The sequence below is a fragment of the Geotrypetes seraphini genome, chromosome 2, assembly GCF_902459505.1.
Source record: "Geotrypetes seraphini chromosome 2, aGeoSer1.1, whole genome shotgun sequence".
NCBI classification, from domain to species: domain Eukaryota; kingdom Metazoa; phylum Chordata; class Amphibia; order Gymnophiona; family Dermophiidae; genus Geotrypetes; species Geotrypetes seraphini.
The window spans coordinates 230,058,061-230,083,513 of record NC_047085.1 but is presented as its reverse complement, the minus strand read 5'-3'; the positions used below and the strand labels follow the sequence as shown (position 1 = coordinate 230,083,513).

The window sequence follows — 25,453 nt, the reverse complement described above, 5'->3', positions numbered from 1 at the left end:
GAGAGCGCCTTTGCGAAGGAGCCTGTAGAAGGAACCAGGAAGTTAGGCCGTCTAACAGAAAGTCTCCAAAACCTAAGTTACTTTCTTTCTTCTTTCTTCCTTTTTACCTAGCCACACAACTCAGCAGCATCAATTCTACTCGCAACTGACAATCAACAGGAGGACAGGACACACACAACTGAGAAGAGGAACAGGATATGAGCGCCCACGGAAGACAGATGATGAGCTTTCCAGTCTTCTGCACTGGCTGCAGTATGTATGACTACCTCCCCTCGGGGACTAGGGCATACGTTTGCAGCCAATGCAAGGAGCTGGATAGCTTGAAACTGCAAGTCCGGCTGCTGGAGGGAACTGTGATAGAACTGGAAGAACTCCTTGCCAAGAAAACAGAAAATCACATGCAGGAGAACTTGCTAGGGGAGTACAATACCAACGAAGTGATTGAGGACTTGGAGAGGTTCATCGAGGAGGCCCATCAGCAACATGTGGAGGTCTCAGGGCAACCAGAGAAGAGGGCCCAGGTGATATGGAATGAGGTACCACTACAACAGATGAAGAGACTGAGGTGGAGGTAAAGGACGACCACACACTAAGCGGAAATGAGAGACCATCTGGGGATCCACCACAGAATGGAGAGATCAGATCCTGTACCATGGATACAGACTTGAGAGACTTCCTAAGAATCATCGAATAAAGAAAGCAGGGATCATCATTGGAGATTCAATCATATGCAATGTGGACAGCCACATCGCAAGAGGAAGGGAAGATAGAATGGTCACCTGCCTGCCTGGTGCAGGGGTGAAGGATGTGGCCAGCAGGATCACCAGGATCATAGACAGCATGGGAGTAGAGGACACTGCTGTGATTATCCACGTGGGAACCAATGATGTGAGCGGACGGAAGTACAACAGGGAAGAAATTGGGGGGGGGGGTATTGTTGGGAGACAGCAGACTCGAGAGAGACTTGGGTGTGCTGGTGGATGCATCACTGAAGCCATCTGCACAGTGCGCAGCAGCCTCGAAAAAAGCCAACAGGATACTGGGCATCATAAAGAAGGGCATAACAACCAGAACACGGGAAGTCATCATGCCATTGTATCGAGTGATGGTGTGTCCGCATCTGGAATACTGCGTTCAGTATTGGTCGCCGCACCTCAAGAAGGACATGGCGGTACTTGAGAGAGTCCAAAGGAGAGCAACAAAAATGGTAAAAGGGCTGGAACACTGCTCATACGCCGAGAGGCTGGATAGGCTGGGGCTCTTCTCTCTGGAGAAAAGGAGACTCAGGGGAGATATGATAGAGACCTTCAAGATCATGAGGGGCATAGAGAGGGTGGATAGGGACAGATTCTTCAGACTGAAGGGGACAGCAAATACGAGGGGGCATTCTGAGAAACTGAAGGGAGACAGGTTCAAAACAAATGCAAGGAAGTTCTTTTTCACCCAAAGGGTCGTGGACACTTGGAATGCGCTACCGGAGGAAGTGATCAGGCAGAGTACGGTACAGGGATTCAAGCAGGGATTGGATGGATTCCTGAGGGATAGAGGGATCGTGGGGTACTGAGTAAACCAACCTGGTCGTGCATGTGCAAGACCGGAGGGCTAGGACTTCGATAGGAGGGCAGAACTTAAATGGGAAACCAAGGTGGCAGGGGAGCCCCTTCTGATGATTCAGACAGGCCTAGACCTGTTTTTGGCCGCCGCGGGAGCGGACTGCTGGGCAGGATGGACCTATGGTCTGACCCGGCAGAGGCACTGCTTATGTTCTTATGTTCTTAAATGAAAGACCAACTCAGCTCACTCGGAAGAAAACTGAAGGTCAGGGAGGTGAAAGTGGCCTTCTCAGAAATCCTCCCGGTGCCGAGAGCAGATGGAAAGAGACAGGACGAGCTGCAAGAAATCAACGCCTGGATGAGAATATGGTGCGACGAGGAAGGATTCGACTTTGTGCGCAACTGGACGGCATTCTGAGGAAGAAGCAGATACTAAAGAAATGACGGTCTTCACCTTACCAAACAAGGAGCGAGAGTCTTGGCAGATAACATGAGGAAGACCATTGAGAAGGCTTTAAACTAAGGAACAGGGGAGAGCCGACAGTCGACAGCCAGTCGATGGCCCGGGCATCAGATGATCCCAAAGATGGATCAACAAACAACTGCTCACATAAACGGGACGATCATGTTGAAATCGAAAGTGACAGGGAAAGAGTACAAGAATTTAAAAAAAGGGCTGGGAAGACTAAAAAGTCCAAGAAGGCAGCAACAAGGGAGCTCAACTGCATGTACACGAATGCCAGAAGCTTGAGAAACAAAATGGGGGAACTGGAAGCACTAGCAAGATGAGAAGAACTAGATATCATTGGAATAACTGAAACTTGGTGGAATGAAGAAAATGTATGGGACACAGCACTGAAGGGATACAAACTATACAGAAGAGATAGAATAGGGCAAAAAGGGGGAGATATTGCCCTGTATGTTCAAGAGGGAGTAGATTCTAGCGGAGAAGGAATGACGGATGGAAAGGATAAACTGGAGTCCCTCTGGATAAGGATCCCAAACCAGAACGGAGCAGACACAAAAATTGGCCTCTATTATCGACCCCCAACACAGACGGAAGAAACAGACGCAGCAATGAAAGAGGAAATCAACCACGAATGTATAACAGGTAACGTAACAATCATGGGAGACTTCAACTTTCCGGGGATAAACTGGAACCTAGGCACCTCAAACTGCGACAGGGAAACAAAGTTCCTGGAACTAATAGGGGACTGCTTCCTGGAACAAATGGTGGGAGAACCGACAAGAGGAACCGCAACCTTGGACTTGGTCCTAAACGGCATAAGTGGAAGGACATCAGATGTGGAAGTCACGGTCCCACTAGGGACAAGTGATCACAACAAGATCAATTTTAAAATCGGCATCGGAAAGGGGAAACGAACCAGGACCCAAACCACAACCTTTAACTTCAGAAAAGGGAATTACGACAGCATGAGAGCCATGGTTAAAAAAAAGGCTCAAAACATAGTAACATAGTAGATGATGGCAGATAAAGACCCGAATGGTCCATCCAGTCTGCCCAACCTGATTCAATTTAAATTTTTTTTTTTTTTTTTTCTTCTTAGCTATTTCTGGGCGAGAATCCAAAGCTTTACCCGGTACTGTGCTTGGGTTCCAACTGCCGAAATCTCTGTTAAGACTTACTCCAGCCCATCTACACCCTCCCAGCCATTGAAGCCCTCCCCTTCCCATCCTCCTCCAAACGGCCATGCACAGACACAGACTGTACAAGTCTGCCCAGTAACTGGCCTAGTTCAATCTTTAATATTATTTTCTGATTCAAAATCTTCTGTGTTCATCCCACGCTTCTTTGAACTCAGTCACAGTTTTACTCTCCACCACCTCTCTCGGGAGCGAATTCCAGGCATCCACCACCCTCTCCGTAAAGTAGAATTTCCTAACATTGCCCCTGAATCTACCACCCCTCAACCTCAAATTATGTCCTCTGGTTTTACCATTTTCCTTTCTCTGGAAAAGATTTTGTTCTACGTTAATACCCTTTAAGTATTTGAACGTCTGAATCATATCTCCCCTGTCTCTCCTTTCCTCTAGGGTATACATATTCAGGGCTTCCAGTCTCTCCTCATACGTCTTCTGGCGCAAGCCTCCTATCATTTTCGTCGCCCTCCTCTGGACCGCCTCAAGTCTTCTTACGTCTTTCACCAGATACGGTCTCCAAAACTGAACACAATACTCCAAGTGGGGCCTCACCAATGACCTGTACAGGGGCATCAACACCTTCTTCCTTCTACTGACTACGCCTCTCTTTATACAGCCCAGAATCCTTCTGGCAGCAGCCACTGCCTTGTCACACTGTTTTTTCGCCTTTAGATCTTCGGACACTATCACCCCAAGGTCCCTCTCCCCGTCCGTGCATATCAGCTTCTCTCCTCCCAGCATATACGGTTCCTTCCTATTATTAATCCCCAAATGCATTACTCTGCATTTCTTTGCATTGAATTTTAGTTGCCAGGCATTAGACCATTCCTCTAACTTTTGCAGATCCTTTTTCATATTTTCCACTCCCTCTACGGTGTCTACTCTGTTACAAATCTTGGTATCATCTGCAAAAAGGCACACTTTTCCTTCTAACCCTTCAGCAATGTCACTTACATACATATTGAACAGGATTGGCCCCAGCACCGAACCCTGAGGGACTCCACTAGTCACCTTTCCTTCCTTCGAGCGACTTCCATTAACCACCACCCTCTGGCGTCTGTCCGACAGCCAGTTTCTGACCCAGTTCACCACTTTGGGTCCTAACTTCAGCCCTTCAAGTTTGTTCAACAGCCTCCTATGAGGAACTGTATCAAAGGCTTTGCTGAAATCCAAGTAAATTACATCTAGCATATGTCCTCGATCCAGCTCTCTGGTCACCCAATCAAAAAATTCAATCAGGTTCGTTTGGCACGATTTACCTTTTGTAAAGCCATGTTGCCTCGGATCCTGTAACCCATTAGATTCAAGGAAATACACTATCCTTTCTTTCAGCAACACTTCCATTATTTTTCCAACAACTGAAGTGAGGCTCACCGGCCTGTAGTTTCCTGCTTCATCCCTGTGACCACTTTTATGAATAGGGACCACATCCGCTCTCCTCCAATCCCCAGGAATCACTTCCGTCTCCAGAGATTTGTTGAACAAGTCTTTAATAGGACTCGCCAGAACCTCTCTGAGTTCCCTTAGTATCCTGGGATGGATCCCGTCTGGTCCCATCGCTTTGTCCACCTTCAGTTTTTCAAGTTGCTCATAAACACCCTCCTCCGTGAACGGCGCAGAATCTACTCCATTTTCTCGTGTAACTTTGCCGGACAATCTTGGTCCTTCTCCAGGATTTTCTTCTGTGAACACAGAACAGAAGTATTTGTTTAGCACATTTGCTTTCTCCTCATCACTCTCCACATATTTGTTCCCAGCATCTTTTAGCCTAGCAATTCCATTTTTTATCTTCCTCCTTTCACTAATATATCTGAAAAAAATTTTATCTCCCTTTTTTACATTTTTAGCCATTTGTTCTTCCGCCTGTGCCTTCGCCAAACGTATCTCTCTCTTGGCTTCTTTCAGTTTTACCCTGTAGTCCTTTCTGCTCTCCTCTTCTTGGGTTTTTTTTATATTTCATGAACGCCAACTCTTTCGCCTTTATTTTCTCAGCCACTAGGTTGGAGAACCATATCGGCTTCCTTTTTCTCTTGTTTTTATTGATTTTCTTCACATAAAGGTCCGTAGCCATTTTTATCGCTCCTTTCAGCTTAGACCACTGTCTTTCCACTTCTCTTATGTCCTCCCATCCTAACAGCTCTTTCTTCAGGTACTTTCCCATTGCATTAAAGTCCGTACGTTTGAAATCTAGGACTTTAAGTATCGTGCGGCCGCTCTCCACTTTAGCCGTTATATCAAACCAAACCGTTTGATGATCACTACTACCCAGGTGAGCACCCACTCGAACATTAGAGATACTCTCTCCATTTGTGAGGACCAGATCCAATATCGCTTTTTCCCTTGTGGGTTCCGTTACCATTTGTCTGAGCAGAGCCTCTTGAAAGGCATCCACAATCTCCCTACTTCTTTCCGATTCCGCAGACGGAACATTCCAGTCCGCATCCGGCAGGTTGAAATCTCCCAACAGCAGAACCTCCTCTTTCCTTCCAAACTTTTGGATATCCACAATCAGATCCTTATCAATTTGCTGCGATTGAGTCGGAGGTCTGTAGACTACACCCACGTAGATAGAAGTTCCATCTTCTCTTTTCAGAGAAATCCATATCGCTTCTTCCTCTCCCCAGGTCCCTTGCATTTCGGTCGCTTGGATATTGATCTTTACATAGAGAGCTACTCCTCCACCTTTATGACCATCTCTGTCCTTCCTAAAAAAATTATATCCCGGTATGTTTGCATCCCATCCATGTGATTCACTGAACCATGTCTCTGTGATAGCGACAACATCTTGATCTGCCTCTAACATCAGGGCTTGCAGATCATGAACTTTGTTGCTTAGACTGCGAGCATTTGTGGTCATCGCTTTCCAGCTTCTTTCAGTGGTAATCTCCTTTTTCTTATAGATTTTTGTTTCGTTTCACTTTCCGTTGCAATACTAAGAAATGAGTTGCTGATATTGCTTATGTTGCAGCCTTTACTACTATCACATCTTTTCTTTTGCCGGGGGTGGTCTCTATAATTGTCCTTCGTACATACACCACCCCCACCTTCTAGTTTAAATGCCTAGAAAAATATTGTCTAAATTTCTCTGCAAGGTTTCTTTTTCCTGCTGTAGTAATATGTAGCCCATCAGTGCAATATAGCTTCTTGTCCTTCCATGTATTTCCCCATCCTCCTATGTACCTGAAGCCTTCTTGATGACACCAGGCTCTGAGCCATCTATTAAAGTCCTCTGTGTTTTTCATTCTTTGCTCTCCTTTTCCATATGCAGGCAGTATTTCAGAAAAAGCTAAAGTCTTTACAAAAGGTTTCACGCCCTCACCAAGCTCCCGAAAAGCTCATCTCAAGAAAAGGACAGCCGAAATCAAAACTGTCGATCAAGCATGGTCCTTACTAAAAACTACTATCACCGAAGCGCAGAATCTCTACATTCCGCGGATAGCCAAAGGAAGGAAAAATATGAACAAAGGAGAGCCAGCTTGGCTGACTAAAGGGGTGAAGGATGCGGTAAGGGAAAAGAAGAACTCGTTTAAAAAATGGAAACACGAACATACAATGGAGGCCTGGAACTGTCACAAGGCCGACCAGAAGAAGTGTCACAAGGCAGTAAGAGACGCCAAAAAGATCTATGAGGAAAAGATAGCACAAGAAGCCAAAAACTTCAAGCCCTTTTTCAGATATATAAAAGGGAAAAAACCAGCAAAGGAGGCAATAGGCCCTCTCGATGATCAGGGAAGAAAAGGGTACATCAAGGAAGACAAAAAGATTGCCGATAGGCTAAATTCATTCTTTGCGTCTGTCTTTACCAGGGAAGATACTGCATCAATGCCCGAACCAGGGAAAGTATTCAAGGGAGAAATCAAGGATAGCCTCACCACAGTGAGTGTGAACCTGGACATGATATACTATCAGATCGATAGGCTAAAAGTGATAAGCCCCCTGGACCAGACGGAATTCACCCGAGAGTGCTAAAGGAACTTAAGGTAGAAATCGGAGAGCTCTTACAATCCTTAGCTAATTTGTCGATCAGAACCGGGAAAATACCAGAGGATTGGAAGATAGCGAATGTCATTCCAATCTACAAAAAAGGATCGAGAGGAGAACCAGGCAACTATAGACCTGTGAGTCTTACGTCGGTTCCAGGGAAGATGGTTGAAGCGCTAATCAAAGACAGCATAGTGCAGCACCTGGAAATTCATGACCTGATGAGAGACAGTCAACACGGCTTCAGGAAGGGGAAGTCATGTCTGACGAATTTGCTTCAATTTTTTGAGAAGGTGAACAAACATATTGATAGCGGACACCCGGTGGATATAATATACTTGGACTTCCAGAAGGCGTTTGACAAGGTTCCACACGCTAGGCTTCTGAAGAAACTACAAAGCCATGGAATTGAGGGGGATATACTAAGATGGATAGCGAATTGGCTGAAAAGCAGATTGCAGAGGGTAGGCATAAATGGGAAGTTCTCGGACTGGGAAAAGGTGACAAGCGGTGTGCCCCAGGGCTCGGTCCTCGGGCCAATCTTATTCAATATATTCATAAATGACCTGGAAGAGGAAACAACGAGTAACATAATCAAGTTCGCAGATGACACAAAACTATGTCGGTCAGTTGGATCACAAATGGATAGTGAGGAGGAGGAGTGTGTGGCGCAGTGGTTGGATCTACAGCCTCAGCACCCTGGGATTGTGGGTTCAAACCCCGCGCTGCTCCTTGTGACCCTGGGCAAGTCACTTAATCCTCCGTAGCTCCAGGTATGTTAGATAGATTGTGAGCCCACCGGGACAGAGAGGGAAATGCTTGAGTACCTGAATGTAAAAACCGCTTAGATAACCTTGATAGGCGGTATATAAAATCCTAATAAAAATTATAAAAAAAAAAAAATTTGAAGAACTCCAGAGAGATTTGAACCAGCTAGAGAAATGGGCGGAAAAGTGGCAGATGAAATTCAATATAGAAAAATGCTAAGTGATGCACCTAGGCACGAAGAACAAGGAACATGAATACAAAATGTTAGGTGTGACATTGAGCAAGAGTGAACAGGAAAGGGACCTGGGGTACTGATAGACCGGACACTGAAACCGTCGGTACAATGCGCGGCGGCTGCAAAGAAAGCGAACAGGATGTTGGGCATGATCAGGAAGGGAATCACAAGTAGATCGGCTAATGTCATAATGCCGCTTTACAGAGCAATGGTCAGGCCACACCTGGAGTATTGTATCCAACACTGGTCTCCCTACCTAAAAAAGGATATAACCCTGCTGGAAAGGGTACAAAGGCGAGCTACAAAGCTAGTAAAAGGTATGGGAAATTTGAGCTACAAAGAACGCCTCAGAAAACTGAGCTTGTTCACTCTGGAGAAAAGAAGAATGCGTGGAGATATGATAGAGACGTTTAAAATACTAAAAGGACTAGATAAAATCCAGCAAGATGCATCGTTATTCACGTTGTCAAATGTGACTCGGACGAGAGGTCATGTACTGAAGTTGAGAGGCGACAGGCCCAGGACAAATGTCAGGAAGTTCTGTTTCGCACAGCGAGTGGTGGACGCTTGGAACGCTCTCCCGGAGGACATTGTGACGGAGACCTCCATTATAGGATTCAAGGGCAAGTTGGATGCATACCTCCTTGCAAATCACATTGAGGGATACAGGTAAACAAGGTCTTATTATGAAGCACCTAGTTGGGCCTCCGCGTGTGCGGATCACTGGACTGGATGGACCAAGGGTCTGATTCGGTGAAGGCATTTCTTATGTTCTTAACCCCCGAAATAAATATCACCTAGCTTCAATCCTACGCAAATCGAGCTATGGATGACCGACTTCAGACTGAAGCTCAACTCAGATAAAACCAAATTATTCCTGGCAAGTCCAAACGACAAAATCAAAGACACCTCAATCTCCCTGAATGGCCAAGTCTTTCCCATAACAAAACTCCTTAAAAATCCTTGGAGTGACTCTCGACCGCAATCTTACCTTTGAAGCTCACACCGACCGTCTGGTCAAAAAAGGCTTCGCCATCTTATGGAAGCTAAGATCCATCAGAAAATACTTCGACGCTCCCTCATTCCACCTACTAGTGCAATCCTCCATCTTAAGTCTATTCGACTACTGCAACATCATCTACCTGGGATCTTTCAAAAAAACCATACAAAGACTGCGAATCATCCAAAACACAGCAATCCGACTGATCTTCGGACTAAAAAAATGGGAACACTTAACTCCCTACTACCACAAACTTCACTGGCTACCCCTGGAAGCAAGAGTGCAATTCAAGTTCGCCTGTTTCTGTTACAAATCCATCCTTGGCTCGGCCCCCCCTTTATTTGGTATCCCATTTCAGCCTAGACCACCCATCCAAACTCACACGTAGAACCCACCTGTTTAGCTATCCTACCCTAAAGGCCTGCCGTTACAAAAGATATCTAAATAGAACTCTTGCCTTCCAAGCAGGTCAGCTCAATGACTGGCTGGCCCACATCATCTCACGCACTTCATCCTACTTAAACTTCAGGAAATTACTAAAAACTAATCTTTTCACACGAATCACACCCTAACCCCCTATGCCATTTCCTGGCCCCTTCTATCTCACCATGTCCTTTACGCAGATCGTCTTGACCTTCTTCCCTGTACCATTTATTACCCTGATTGTACCATTCTTCGCTGATTGTACCACCGTTCACTGATTGTTCTATTTTTCTCTGCCACCCATTTTCTCTGTTTGTACCATTGTACCAATTTCACTGATTGTCCAGCCCTTCTTCATTGTAAACCGCCTCGAACTACTATGGCTTTGGCGGTATATTAAGAAATAAAATTATTATTATTATTATAACAACATTGATTCCACTGGTAGCATTTGATGTCACATTTTAATTAGTTTGGATAAACTCAGTCAATGCACACAGAATTTCTGTGATTGGCTGAACTGCTCATGGCATTTAATTTAAAAGAATCAGCCATTTTGAAAATACTTAAGAGCGTAAGGCTATGCTGGATAAATAGGAAAAGTAATAAAGTTGTTACTTTCTTTGGTACCACTGTTCACATGTTTCTTGATAATAATAACTCTACAATATTCTAATTTGATTTTGCCTTTTATCCTCATAGAAGATTGGACAACATTCACATTATCACAAACTTCATTCGTTAATTTTTTTGCCTACTTTGCTGACCTGTAGAAATGGAAGCACGTTCGCAAAAGATTTTAAACTTGGCACAGAAACTTGCCCCAAGGTGTTGTACCAAAATTTCAGACTCCTAGGTAGTTTCCTTCTACCGCAGTGCTTAAGCAAAGTTGGCATTTTAGGTCACACTAAGATTGAGAGTGGCTTGATTGCTTTTGTTCAACCACCCCTAGCTCCTGACCAAATTGAGATAGATCCAAAAATTTTTGCAGTTTTATTTGAGACCCTAGACCAGTGATTCCCAACCCTGTCCTGGAGGAACACCAGGCCAATCGGGTTTTCAGGCTAGCCCTAATGAATATGCATGAGAGAGATTTGCATATGATGGAAGTGATAGGCATGCAAATTTGCTTCATGCATATTCATTAGGGCTAGCCTGAAAACCCAATTGGCCTGGTGTTCCTCCAGGACAGGGTTGGGAACCACTGCCCTAGACAACACCCCTGTAAAATTTGGTTGGATTTCAAGGGGGGATCAAGCATGGGTAGTTTCAGTATTGGTCCACTTGACATGGCGTGACCCTTAAAGGAGTTTATCACAAAAGCTTTTTTTGGGGGGAGGGGTTAAGTATGTTTTTAATTTCTTTTATAATTAGGTAATAGTTTTTAATTAGGCAGCTCTTAATACAGCAACTAAATTATTTTTTTCTTTCTTTCCCTTCTTATCCTTGTATCATGATTTCGTGTTCTTCTCCTTTTAATTGATATGCACTGCACTGATGTTATAATCGAAGAGCAGTATATAAATACAAATAAACAAACATATATATGAAGTCATTAGTAGATTGACCTATGTACTCAGGCTAATAAATCTATTACATATTTACGTGATCTCTGTGCTCTAAAATGTCACATTTCCTATATAAAGTGCAGGCTTTCGTCCAGCGTTTAGAACATACTGATATGTATGTCCTCATGTATCAATATAGTAATAAACAAATATTAATTCAGAGCACAAACTAGTATTTATTTACAGTTTCCAAAGTAAATTGTGGAGAATGCAGGCAGTCAAACTCTCTCTGGATCTACCTACAATAGCAAAGTAAGGGAACCTCATTTATAAAATAAATCTTCAGAAATAGAACAAGCCCGTCCATATGAAATTCGTGCAGGGATACAACAAATTTCTCAGTTAAGTATATAACAGTTTATGCTCAGAAATTGCCTGCAATGTCCTGTTTTCCCGTGTTTCCTTAATGTGGTCTGTTAACTGTTCATTGTTCTGTGTGGCAAGGTCAGGGAATTGTAAGAGCGGTGCTGACTGCAGTCTAATGCTGGCATTCTTAGCCTAACACTGTCTCCTGTCATAGTCCATTCTATTCTCTTCCTTTAGAAGTCTTTTACTCCTCTTAGTTAAATATTTAGCACTGAAGTTTTGAGGTTTAGAAATTGTGCACAAATAAGAACTACATAAGTGACTTAGTCTCTAGGAAGGTGAGACAGATAGGGGGATTGGACATCCCCCTGGGCTCAAGGAGCAGGTTAATTTCCAAGGCAGGGAATAGGTGGGATATAATATTCCAGGATTTAGGAGTAATTATGGGAACTGGCACAAGCCACATTCCTGAGCGTAAGACCCGAGTGGGGTATATGTTGTAACAGACTGCCTATGCCTGCTATCCAAAATACCGAGTTTGTAGGGATTGGGGATGAAAATTCAAATCAGCCCATCCATAGAAAGGCACACTCCTAACTAAAGGGAGCCCTCAGCCAAATGTTATTTCACCAGAAACCACTAGAGAGTAGAAGAGCAGATTCTCTCCAAGAAGAAAGCACACATCTAGCTAGTAGTTATTTCCATGTCCACCATGGAGAGGGAGAGCCCAAAAGCTCCCTGGAACTTTGGGGCAGCGCACACCTTCACCTGGAACTATGGGGCAGCGCACACAGCTCTTAAACCACAAGGCAAACAGGTTAGAGAAGGAAAGGAGGGACTTGGGACAGAGAAAGGAACTCACAGAGCTGAAGAACACGGAAGCCGAGCTCCCTGAGTCCATAGAGGTTGAAGACTGCAGAGAGTCCATAGAGGTTGAAGATTGCAACCTATAGAACTGGAAATGGGCTCTGACCTGTGAGCAACTATGTGCAGGGCATGGACACCAGTTAAGGAACAAAGGCAAGTGAGATGTCATCAGTTATTACGTAACTAGTGAATGTAGTTTTTGAAAGGGACTCTCTTGAAGGCTGGGAACCATGAGACTTTTTTGTTTTCCACAAGGACTGAAAGAAGTACAGTATTTTGAAAGTTTTTCTCTTTGGAACTGAGATACCTGATGCAGCTAAGGGTGGTTAGGAGAGTCTGCAATGCCAGGGTGGGTTTTGCGGGTTTAATTATTTAAATTTCATCTCTCAGACTTGCAACTCTCCTTCCAGCAAGAACACACACTGGGAGTGCCAGTCCCCAGGGCTGGAGGTGCAAGTTGTTCAAACGGCTATTACTAGCTGGTGAAAAGAAAGTCAAGCGACTAGAGGACAAGATACAGGAACTAGAAGGACTTTACACCACGGAAGACCCAGTCAGGACAGCTGAAGATTTCACGAGCGAGAGACACATCTTGAGAAATTCATTGAAGAAGCGTACAAGAAGAGGGTGGAAGAGAACGAGCTTCAGATGATAGAAGAAGCTACACCTACATCGAAGGAAGAACAAGAAGCAGAAGACCTCAAAGAAGACACCCACAAAGAGAAATTGGCCAGTCGATGCCCAGAAGAAGAGAGAGCGAAGCACACCGAGGACATTGACCTGAGACCGAAGTGAACATTGAAGAAGGGAAAATCAGCGATCCTAGTGGGGGACTCGATCCTGAGGCATGTGGACAGCCACAGTAGCAGGAGGGAGGGAGGACCGACTGGTGACCTGCCTCCCAGGAGCGAGAACCAAGGACATCGTGGACAAAATTGGAAAGATCCTGGAAGGAGCGGAGACGGAAGAGACCGCAGTAATGATCCACATTGGGACGAATGATGTCAGCAGAAGAGACTACAGAAGAAGTTCGCTGATAGAACAGTTCAAGATTCTGGGAAGGAAGCTGAAGATGAGGACCCAGAAGATAGCGTTCTCAGAGATCCTACCGGTACCGAGGGCAGATGTGAAAAGGCAGGAGGAACTACAATCAATAAATGCGTGGATGAGGAGATGGTGTGAGGAAGAAGGATTCTACTTCGTGAGGAACTGGACGACGTTCTGGGGCAAGAGCAAGCTCTACAGGAGAGATGGATTGCACCTGAGCACAGCGGGAACTAGACTTTTAGCAAACAATGTCAAGAGAGGAATAGAACAGGCTTTAAACTAAGAAGAAGGGGAAAGCTGACAGTCGACCAAGCGTCGATGTTTCGGAAGAAGGTATCCCATGAAGATACTGAGGGGAAAAAAGGCAGGGAAGAAACAAGGGACAAATTACAGGAGTCGACTAACCAAGAAGAGGAGGTTAGAAAGATTGTAGCCAAAGAGAAGAATCTAAAGACCGAAGCACAGGGAAAGGAATTAAAGGCAACAAAATTCCAGGAGCTAAATTGCATATATACTAATGCAAGGAGCCTAAGAAACAAGATGGGGGAATTAGAAGCCATGATCATTGCGGAGGACATAGACATCATTGGAATCTCTGAAACATGGTGGAATGAGGAAAGCAAATGGGATACAGCACTGCCGGGGTACAAGCTCTATCGCCAGGACAGAAAGGCGGTGGAATAGCACTATACATAAAAGAAAGCATACAATCGACAAGAATGGACACAGCGGAGACGGCCAACAAGCTAGAATCACTATGGGTTAAAATACCAGGAAGGAAAGGGCCTGAAATAAAGATAGGCCTATACTATCGTCCATCCGGACAAACCGGAGATATCGATGAAGAAATGGAAGCCGAGATGAAGCGAGAATGCAAAGGCGGTAACACGGTTATTATGGGAGACTTCAACTACCCTGGGATAGACTGGAGTCTTGGAAGCTCAAGATGCACTAGGGAGACAGAATTTCTGGAGACTGTATAAGATTGCTTCATGTAACAGCTTGTTAGAGAACCGACAAGAGGAAATGCCACTCTGGATCTAATCCTAAATAGGCTAAGGGGACCTGCAAAGGAAGTGGAAGTAGTGGGACCGTTGGGAAACAGCGATCATAATATGATCAAGTTCAAGATGGAAGTAGGAATACTGAAAGGAAAGAGAACCATAGCGACAACTTTTAACTTCAGGAAGGGAAACTACGAAGCAATGAGGGGAATGGTAAAGAAGAAACTTAGGAACACTTCCCAAAAATGGCAGACGGTAGAACATGCCTGGTCCTTTCTCAAGGACACGGTGAGCGAGGCGCAAAATCTATATATCCCCCAGATTCAGAAAAGGGTGCAACAAGAGTCGAATAAAAGACCCGGCGTGGTTAACTAAAATAGTGAAGGAAGCGATAGCCAATAAGAAAAATTCATTCAGAAAATGGAAAAGGGACAAAACTGAGGTAAACTGGAGAGAGCACAGGAAGTATCAAAAAGAATGTCACCGTGTGGTTCGAAAAGCCAAAAGAGAGTATGAAGAGAGACTAGCCAGGGAAGCACAAAATTTCAAACCATTCTTTAGATATGTTAAAGGGAAACAGCCGGCTAGGGAGGAGGTGGGACCGCTGGACGACGGAGACAGGAAGGGAGCAGTGAAGGAAGAGAAAGAGGTCGCAGAAAGACTTAACATGTTCTTTTCGTCTGTATTTACAAGTGAAGACAAAACCAACATACCGGAACCTGAACAAATCTTCAATGGCAATCAAGCACAAAAGTTAACATCCATAGAAGTGAGCCTTGATGATGTGCGCAGACAGATAGAAAAACTAAAAACTGACAAATCCACGGGTCCGGATGGAATCCATCCAAGGGTGCTGAAGGAACTAAAGGAGGAAATAGCGGAACTACTACAGCAAATTTGCAACCTATCTCTGAAAACAGGTGTGATTCCGGAGGATTGGAAGATAACAAACGTTACGCCCATCTTTAAAAAGGGATCAAGAGGAGACCCGGGAAACTACAGACCGGTGAGTCTGACCTCTGAACCGGGGAAAATGGCGGAAGCACTGATAAAAGAAAAAAATCGATGAACATTTTGAAAAACACGAACTTCTGATAACCAGCCAACATGGTTTCTGCAGGGGGAGATCGTGTCTGACCAACTTATTGCACTTCTTCGAGGGAATTAACAAACAGATGGACAGAGGAGACCCCCATAGACATCATATACCTAGATTTCCAGAAAGCCTTTGACAAGGTGCCTCATGAACGTCTACTCCGGAAACTGAAGAACCATGGGGTGGACGGAGACGTGCATAGATGGATCAGAAACTGGTTAGCGGGTAGGAAACAGAGGGTAGGGGTGAAGGGACACTACTCAGACTGGAGGAAGGTCACGAGTGATGTTCCGCAGGGCTCAGTGCTCGGGCCGCTGCTATTTAATATATTCATAAATGATCTAGAAACAGGAACAAAGAGTGAGATAATAAAATTTGCGGACGATACCAAAACTATTTAGTGGAGCTTGGACAAAGGAGGACTGTGAAAAATTGCAAAGGGACTTGGACAAATTAGGGGAATGGGCAGAGAGATGGCAGATGAAGTTCAATGTTGAGAAGTGTAAAGTATTGCATGTGGGAATCAGAAACCCGAGGCACAGCTATACGATGGGAGGGATGTTATTGAATGAGAGTACCCAAGAAAGGGACTTGGGGGTAATGGTGGACGTGACAATGAAGTCGACGGCACAGTGCGCAGCAGCCGCTAAGAGAGCGAATAGAATGCTAGGTATAATCAAAAAGGGTATTACAACAAGAATGAAAGAAGTTATCCTGCCGCTTTACCGGTCAATGGTGCGTCCGCATCTTGAGTACTGCGTCCAGTATTGGTCACCATACCTTAAGAAGGATATGGCGTTACTCGAGAGAGTTCAGAGGAGAGCGACACGACTGATTAAGGGAATGGAAAGCCTTTCATACGCTGAGAGATTGGAGAAACTGGGTCTCTTTTCCCTGGAGAAGAGAAGACTTAGAGGGGATATGATAGAGACTTACAAGATCATGAAGGGCATAGAGATAGTAGAGAGGGACAGATTCTTCAAACTTTCAGAAAATAAAAAAACAAGAGGGCATTCGGAAAAGTTGAAAGGGGACAGATTCAAAACGAATGCTAGGAAGTTCTTCTTTACCCAACGTGTGGTGGACACCTGGAATGCGCTTCCAGAGGACGTTATAGGGCAGCGAACGGTACTGGGGTTTAAGAAAGGATTGGACAATTTCCTGCTGGAAAAGGGAATAGAGGGGTATAGATAAAAGATTACTGCACAGGTCCTGGACCTGATGGGCCACCGCGTGAGCGGACTGCTGGGCGCGATGGACCTCAGGTCTGACCCAGCGGAGGCATTTCTTATGTTCTTATGAAATATTTCATGTGATTACTCTTCATGAGAAAATGCCTGAGAAGTGAATTACTCTGAAAGAATGAACTGTGGAAATTTGAACTTTCCTTTTTGGGTTTTTGTGATCATTTTTAAAAAAAAAGTGCCCCTACAAGTGGTAAGGACAGCACTGTTTGATACTGTTGACTTTTAAAGCAGAAGCTTAAGAAAACTTTTGGTTTTCACTGAGTGACTGATCAGCACAGTTACTTACCATAACAGGTGTTATCCAGGGACAGCAGGCAGATATTTTCACATGGCGGTGACATCCACAGAGCCTGGTACAGACAGTGAAAAGTGTAGTGTCACTTTAATCTTCAAAGAAGCTTTGCAAGTATCCACACTGCACATGTGCAAGAGCCTTCCTTCATGCCCGATTGTCTCGCGGCACTTCAGTTCTGTAAGAAAGCTACGAAGCCAACCAGGGGAGGTTTGAAGGTATGTGAGAATATCTGCCTGCTGTCCCCGGATAACACCTATGATGATAAGTAACTGTGCTTTATCCTAGGACAAGCAGGCAGCATATTCTCACTTGTGGAACTCCCTAGCTTAACTGAAAACGGAATGGAGGGAGAGTTGTTCTTCAAGAAGTAAATAAGTTTTGAAGTACTACACGGCCGAATCTACCATCTCATCTGGAAAATGTTTCCAGACAATAATATATGTGCAGTTCAGGTTGCGGTATCTCAAAAAGATACAACGGAATTAGAAAAGGTTCAGAGAAGGGCAATGAAAATTAGAAAAGGGATGGGACGACTTCCCTATAAGGAAAGTCTAAATTGGCTAGGGCTCTTCAGCTTGGAAAAGAGGTAGCTCAGGAGTAATATGATAGAGGTCTATAAAATACTGAGTGAAGAGGAAAGGGTAGATGTGAATTGCATGTTCACTCTTTCCAAAAATACTAGGACTAGGGGGTATGTGATGAAGCTACTAAGTCAGGGGTGTCCAATGTCAGTCCTCGAGGGCCGCAATCCAGTCAGGTTTTCAGGATTTCCCCAATGAATATGCATGAGATCTATGTGCATGCACTGCTTTCAATGCATATTCATTGGGGAAATCCTGAAAACCCGACTGGATTGCGGCCCTCGAGGACCGACATTGGACACCCCTGTACTAAGTAGTTGAAATAAAACAAACCAGAGAAAATATTTCTTCATACAACATGTAATTAAACTCTGGAATTCATTGCCAGAGAATATAGTGAAATCGGTTAGCTTAGCAGGGTTTAAAAAAGATCTTACAGATCATGCGGCCACCTCCCTACACCTACTTATCTCTGCCCCCCGCAAAGAATTTTCTTCTTGGAGACTAAACAATGCTTTACTCTTAGACTCAGAAATAGCTGACAAAATTCAATCTTTCACTGCTGAATTCTTCGAACTTAACTCCAAAGATCCAGAAATTTGCCCATCCATTGTCTGGGAGGCTTATAAAGTCTCCCTTAGGGGTGAACTTATCAACCTCGCCTCTTGGAAAAAGAAACAATCCATGAAAAAAGAGAAAGACTTAGAATCTTCTATCAAAGAGTTAGAACTACAACATATGTCTACCCACTTACATGATCCATCTATTTTTCAACGTATACAAAATCTTAAATACGAATTTAACACTTTAGTTTCCAGTACTGCTAGACGGGATATTTTTATCTCAACCTCTGGACATTATATGGGAGACAACCTTATGGGACGCCCTTTGGCTAGATATCTTAAAACTAAATCCAAACGCCTACATATCACAGCCATTCAAAACCCATTGGGGCAGATGGTTAAAACCCGGTCTCTGATCTCTTCTCAATTTGAAAACTTCTATACTACTTTATATAAATCTGATTTTTCTGCTTCAGAATCGGGGATAGACTCTTTTCTTGCTTCTTTGGTTCATCCGACCTTATCGAACTCTGTGAAATTGAAACTGGACTCTCCCATTACTGTATCTGAAATAGAAGCCGCAATATCAGCTATGCCTACCGGCAAAGCCCCAGGTCCTGACGGGTTTACCAATGAATTTTTTAAGCAGTTTCGTAATCTTCTGGCTCCTCATCTTCTTTCTTACTACGAATTCCTCCACTCTGATCCAGACAAACAATTCAACTTCACTGAGGCCACTATAGTAGTCATTCCCAAACCTGACAGAGACCCTACCTTGGTTAAAAACTTTCGCCCCATTTCTCTTCTTAATTTAGATTACAAGATCATGGCAAAACTTCTTGCACTGAGACTCAACAAAGTGATCCCCTCTCTTATTCACAAAGATCAAACGGGGTTTATTAAACAAAGGTTCATAGGAGACAATATACGCCTCTTTCATCATATTAATGCCCATGCTAAAACACTCTCAGATCCCGTAATCGGTTTGGCCATAGATGCCGAAAAGGCCTTTGACCGAGTTGAATGGCCTTTTCTATTCCAAATTTTAAAGTGGTACAACTTTGGCCCGTTCTATACAGATTGGATTAAAACTTTATATCATCAACCCACAGCTCGCATTTTAATTAATAATTCTCTCTCCAACAAATTCTCCCTACATAGAGGCACTCGCCAGGGCTGCCCTCTGTCGCCGCTGCTATTTAATTTAGCGTTGGAACCTCTCCTCTCTGCTATCCGACAATGCCCAACAATAACAGGAATTGAAACCACTTATTGTCACATCAAATTAGCAGCATACGCTGATGATGTCCTTCTCTTTATCCGAGATCCTGTTGCTTCCCTTCCCTCACTCGTTAATATTGTCTCTCATTACTCCAAGCTTTCTGGATACTCAGTTAACTGGGAAAAATCAGAAATTTTCCCTCTTAATGATCTCATTTACCCCTCAGATCTCGCCCAATTTCCCTTCACGTGGTCACACGGAGCTGTAAAATACTTGGGAGTGTTAATACATAAAGATCCGATTCAAACTCAAGATCTAAACATATCTAAAATTAAAAGTTTAGTTCTTAACACCCTGTCTCGTTGGTCTCCACTCTTCCTTTCATGGTGGGGCAGAATAGCTTCTATCAAAATGACCCTCACTCCTCAGATAAACTATACCCTCTCAATGCTTCCCTCCTTATGCAAGAAGAAATTTTTTCATTGGTTGAATAAGAAAATATCTGACTTTGTGTGGAATAACAAAAAACCTCGTATTGCTCTCGACAAGCTGAAAGCCTCTAAAATTAATGGGGGTTTGAATGTACCAGATTTTTATTTTTATTATATCGCATCATTGGCCAAATATGGAGCCTATTGGATTATTAACCCTAATACCCAAGACTCACCAACCTGGTTTGACCTGGAACGGTTTTTATGTGCACCATTACATGTTTCATGCTTGTTGACGGTGCCAGTGCCCAAACTTTTGAGAAAATACTCCTTATTGAGTGCAACGCAGCATGCCCTTCATATACTAGACGTAATCGCAGAGATTTCAATTAAAGACAGTCCACTCTTGTCCATTTGGAATAACCCCAAAATCCAAATCAATAGTAAATCTCTTTCATGGAAAAGGTGGCAGCGGGCTGGTTTGTGGTCTCTCCATCAGATAACCACTCTCACTTCGTTTGTTCCCTTTGTCACAATTTGCTCTACTTACTCATTGTCTCCTTCTGCTTACTCACAGTGGCTTTCTCTTACTAAGACGTTATCTTCTATGTCTATACGCTTTGATTATATGACATCCATTCACACTTTGTATCACTGGTCCACATTGGCTACATCAAAAGGTAAAGCGATATCTCTCTTTTATAGTATTCTAAGAGATCACTCTTTCACATTTTCCTCTCATTCCATGAAACATTGGGAATCTATGCTGACAACCTCACTTACTGATGTTGACTGGGAACTCTTCTGGTCATCGACAAACCGACCTCTTTTATCATCCAGAGTCTCACAATCAATGTTCTTCATTATGTGGAATGCGGTATGGACACCCTTTCGGATGTGGAAAGCTAACCTAAAACAAGACTCTATATGTTGGAATTGTATGAAAGAAGCTGGGACTCTTGATCACATGCTTTTCCACTGTGCTAAAGTTCGTTCCTTTTGGACATGCATTTGGGACACCATAAAGTCTATTACCAATTGTTCAGAAGAAATTTCCTTTGACATTATAATTCTCCGATCTCAACACCCTTGTTTTACACAGTCTAACTGTCCTCCTAAACTCATTGATGCAATGTTTGTGACTGCCCTTATGCACATCTTGAAAAATTGGAAGTCCTCTTCATTACTAAACTATACCTTTTGGTGGAATTCTTTGAGCATGTATCATAAATTTGAATCATATGCTTATGAAAAGAAAAATATAATTCGACTTTCCAAAAGTTTGACACAATGTAAATCACCCTGGAAATTCCTGGACTCATATGTTCAATCTATTTCATAGACACTCCTCTCTTCTTCTTCTTCTTTTTCTTTACCTTCATCTTTTTCCTCATTTTATTCTTTTTCTTTCTTCTTTCAATTTCTCTTTCCTCTTATCTTTTCTTTTATTATCTTTTCATGAACAGTCCTAGTACTTTAGATCTTTTAAAACGATTCAATTCTACATTGCACAATATAACTGAATACTTGTTATACTAAATGTTTTGTTTTATTTTTTGATACCCTGTACTTGAACTGTTTCTTATATTTTTTCAAAAAACTCAATAAAAAATATTGAACGAGAAAAAAGGTTTGGATAATTTCCTAAAAGAAAAAAATCCATAGGCCATTATTGAGATGGCTTGGGAAAATCCACTGCTTTTTCCTACGATAAGTAGCATAAAATCTGTTTTATTACTTGAGATTTAGCCAGGTACTTGGGACCTGGGTTGGCCACTGTTAGAAACAAGATACTGGACTTGAGGGACCTTTGGTCTGTCCCAGTATGGCAGTTCTTATGAAAGTATAAATTGAGGACCAAGTAGCTGTTCTGCATATATCAGCAATGAGAGTAGATCTGAGAAAAGCTACTGAGGTTGCCATGGCTCAGACTTTGTATGCTGTTGCACGTCCCTGAAGCGGCAACACAGCCTGAGCATAGCAAAAAGGAATGAAGGCCGCAAACCAAGCTGAAATAGTACATTTGGTGACAGGAACTCCCAGTCTGTTAAGATCAAAAGAAATAATCAGTTGAGAAGCCCTGTGTGGTTTCATGCATTGTAAATAATACGCCAAGGCACATTTATAGTCCAGAGTATGAAGAGCTGTTTCTCCAAGATGGGAATGAGGCTTTTGTACAACTTTGTCATTGTGAAAAACCGTATATGGAGGGTCAGAAACTGATGCTTGGAGTTCACCAACTTGTTGAGCTGAAGTAATACAAATCAGGGAGACTACTAAGGTGTTTGAGAGTAGAAGACAAGAGAGGTTCGAATGGAGGCTTCATGAGACTGGTAAGAACCACATTCAAGTCCCAAACAACCTGAGGCTGTTTGAGCAGAGGTTTTGAGTTTAATATTCTTTTCATGAATCTTGAAATGAGAGGCTGCGTAGATACTATCAAGTTTACTATCAAGGAGAGCATGAAAATCACTGATAACATAAAATGAACTCTGACTGAAGAGGTTTTGAGATATAAAAGATAGTCCAGCACTGCAGACACTGGGGGAAAGTTACAGGATCTAGATAAAGCAATGTTACTTACCGTAATAGTTGTTATCCAGGGACAGCAGGCAGCTATTCTCACTAGTGGGTGATGTCATCCGACAGAGCCCCGATACGGACGTCTCACAAGCATGTCTTGCTTGAAGAAACTCAGAAGTTTCGAGATGCCCGCACCGCGCATGCGCCAGTGCCTTCCCGCCCGATGGTCCGGGCGTGTCTCTTCTGTTCAGGTAGCTAGCAGAGAAGCCAACCCAGGGGAGGTGGGTGGGACGTGAGAATAGCTGCCTGCTGTCCCTGGATAACAACTGTTACGGTAAGTAACATTGCTTTATCCCAGGACAAGCAGGCAGGTATTCTCACTAGTGGGTGACCTCCAAGCTAACCTCAATGGGATGGTGGGAGAGTTGGCAACTTAGGAGAATAAATTTTGTAACACTGTTTGGCCAAAATGTCCATCCCTTCTGGAGAAAGTATCCAGACAATAATGAGAGGTGGATGTATGAACCGAGGACCAAGTGGCAGCCTTACAAATCTCCTCAGTCGGTGTCGATCTGAGGAAGGCTACAGAGGCTGCCATTGCTCTGACCTTATGGGCTGTGACCTTACAGGGAAGGGGTAATCCAGCATGGGCATAGCAGAAAGAAATACAAGTTGCCATCCAGTTGGAGATGGTGCGCTTTGATACAGGTCGTCCCAACTTGTTAGGATCAAAGGAGACGAATAGTTGAGGAGCAGTTCTGTGTGGTTTGGTGCGATCCAAGTAGAAAGCCAAAGCACGTTTACAGTCCAGAGTGTGAAGAGCTGATTCTCCAGGATGAGAATGAGGCTTTGGAAAAAACACTGGAAGTACAATGGATTGGTTGAGATGAAATTCAGAGACTACTTTAGGTAGGAATTTTGGATGAGTGCGGAGGACCACCTTGTCATGATGGAATACTGTGAAAGGTGGGTCCGCCACCAAGGCCTGAAGCTCACTGACCCTGCGAGCAGATGTGAGGGCCACCAAAAAAACCACTTTCCAAGTGAGAAACTTTAGTGGAGCCTTTCTCAGAGGCTCAAAAGGAGATTTCATAAGCTGAGAAAGGACAACATTGAGATCCCAAACCACTGGAGGCAGTTTGAGAGGAGGATTGACATGAAAAAGTCCCTTCATAAATCTGGAAACCACAGGATGAGCAGAGAGGTTTCCCTTGGAGAGGCTGATGGAAAGCCGCAATAGCACTCAGGTGGACTCGTATAGATGTTGACGAGACCAGACTGAGACAGGTGTAAAAGATAGTCCAACACAGACGATAGGGAGGCTCGCTGAGGCTCCTTAGAATTGGAAATACACCAGGAAGAGAATCTAGTCCATTTTTGGGAGTAGCATTGACGAGTAGCAGGCTTCCTGGAAGCCTCCAAGACATCCCTCACCGCCTGGGAAAACTGGTGAGGAGTTACGTTGAGAGGAACCAAGCTGTCAGGTGGAGAGACTGCAGGTTGGGATGAAGTAGAGATCCCTGATGCTGAGTAAGCAGTGAAGGAAACACTGGAAGGAGGAATGGCTCCCTGCTGCTGAGTTGAAGTAGAAGGGAGATCCAAGGCTGTCAGGGCCACCGAGGAGCTATCAGAATCATGGTGGCATGGTCGGACCTCAGCTTGACCAGAGTCTTTTGAATGAGAGGAAATGGAGGAAACGCATACAGAAAGCGATTCCCCCAATCCAGCAGAAAAGCATCTGCCTCGAGGCGATGAGGAGTGTAGATCCTGGAGCAAAATTGAGGCAGCTTGAAGTTGTGGGGAGCCGCGAAGAGGTCTATCTGAGGCGTCCCCCACTGAGCAAAGACCTGATGAAGGGGTGTGGAATGGAGTGTCCATTCGTGAGGCTGGAGTAGACGACTCAAGTTGTCCGCCAAGACATTGTCCTTCCCCTGAATGTAGACAGCTTTGAGGAAGGTGTTGTGGCGAACCGCCCAATCCCAGACTCTGAGAGCTTCCTGGCAGAGGGAGGCCGAGCCCGTGCCCCCCTGCTTGTTGACATAATACATAATACATAATGAGGACCACCATGTCGCGAAGCAGATGTTGAAAAGCTTGAAGAGCATTGAAGATGGCTCTGAGCTCCAGAAGATTGATTTGATGGAGTCGGTCCGCACTGGTCCAGAATCCCTGAGTGCGAAGACCATCCAGATGCGCTCCCCAGGCATAGGTCGAGGAATCGGTTGTGAGAACCTTCTGGTGGGGAGGAGTGTGAAACAGCAAACCTCTGGATAGATTCGAAGAGGTCATCCACCAAAGTAGAGACTGCCGAAGAGCAGGAGTGACGATGATGTGTCGAGTCAACGGATCCGACACCTGAGTCCATTGAGACGCCAGGGTCCACTGAGGAATTCTGAGATGGAGTCTGGCAAACGGCGTCACATGAACTGTAGAGGTCATGTGGCCCAGGAGGACCATCATGTGTCTCGCTGAGATGGACTGGCGAGAAGACACAGACTGGCAGAGATGAAGAAGAGCATCCATGCGCTGAGGAGGAAGGAATGCTCTGAGACGAATGGTGTCCAGGACCGCCCCGATGAAGGGGAGCGACTGGGTAGGCTGTAGATGAGATTTGGGAAAGTTGATCTCGAAGCCCAAACTCTGCAGGAACAGAATCGTGGACAGGGTCGCTGAGAGGACCCCTGAGGCCGAGGGGGCCTTGATGAGCCAGTCGTCGAGGTATGGAAAAACCTGAAGACCCTGGTTCCGGAGAGCAGCAGCCACCACTACCAGACACTTTGTGAAGACTCTGGGAGACGAGGACAGACCGAATGGAAGCACTCGATACTGCAGATGCAGATGTCCCACCCGAAATCTGAGGAATTTGCGAGAGGCCGGATGAATGGGTATGTGAGTGTAGGCCTCCTTGAGATCCAGAGAGCATAACCAGTCATTCTGCTCGAGGAGGGGGTAGAGAGAAGCAAGGGTCAGCATGCGAAATCTCTCTTTGACTAGGAATTTGTTGAGGACCCTGAGATCCAGAATGGGTCGCAGGTCGCCCGTCTTCTTCGGAACAAGGAAGTACCGGGAGTAAAACCCTCG

General features: G+C 44.3%; 1 protein-coding gene across 12 annotated transcripts in view; it reads right to left on the bottom strand.

The window, feature by feature from the left end:
- RBFOX2 (RNA binding fox-1 homolog 2) overlaps positions 1–25,453 on the bottom strand; it is an 839,083-nt gene that overhangs the window by 741,957 nt on the left and 71,673 nt on the right. The window lies entirely within an intron of this gene.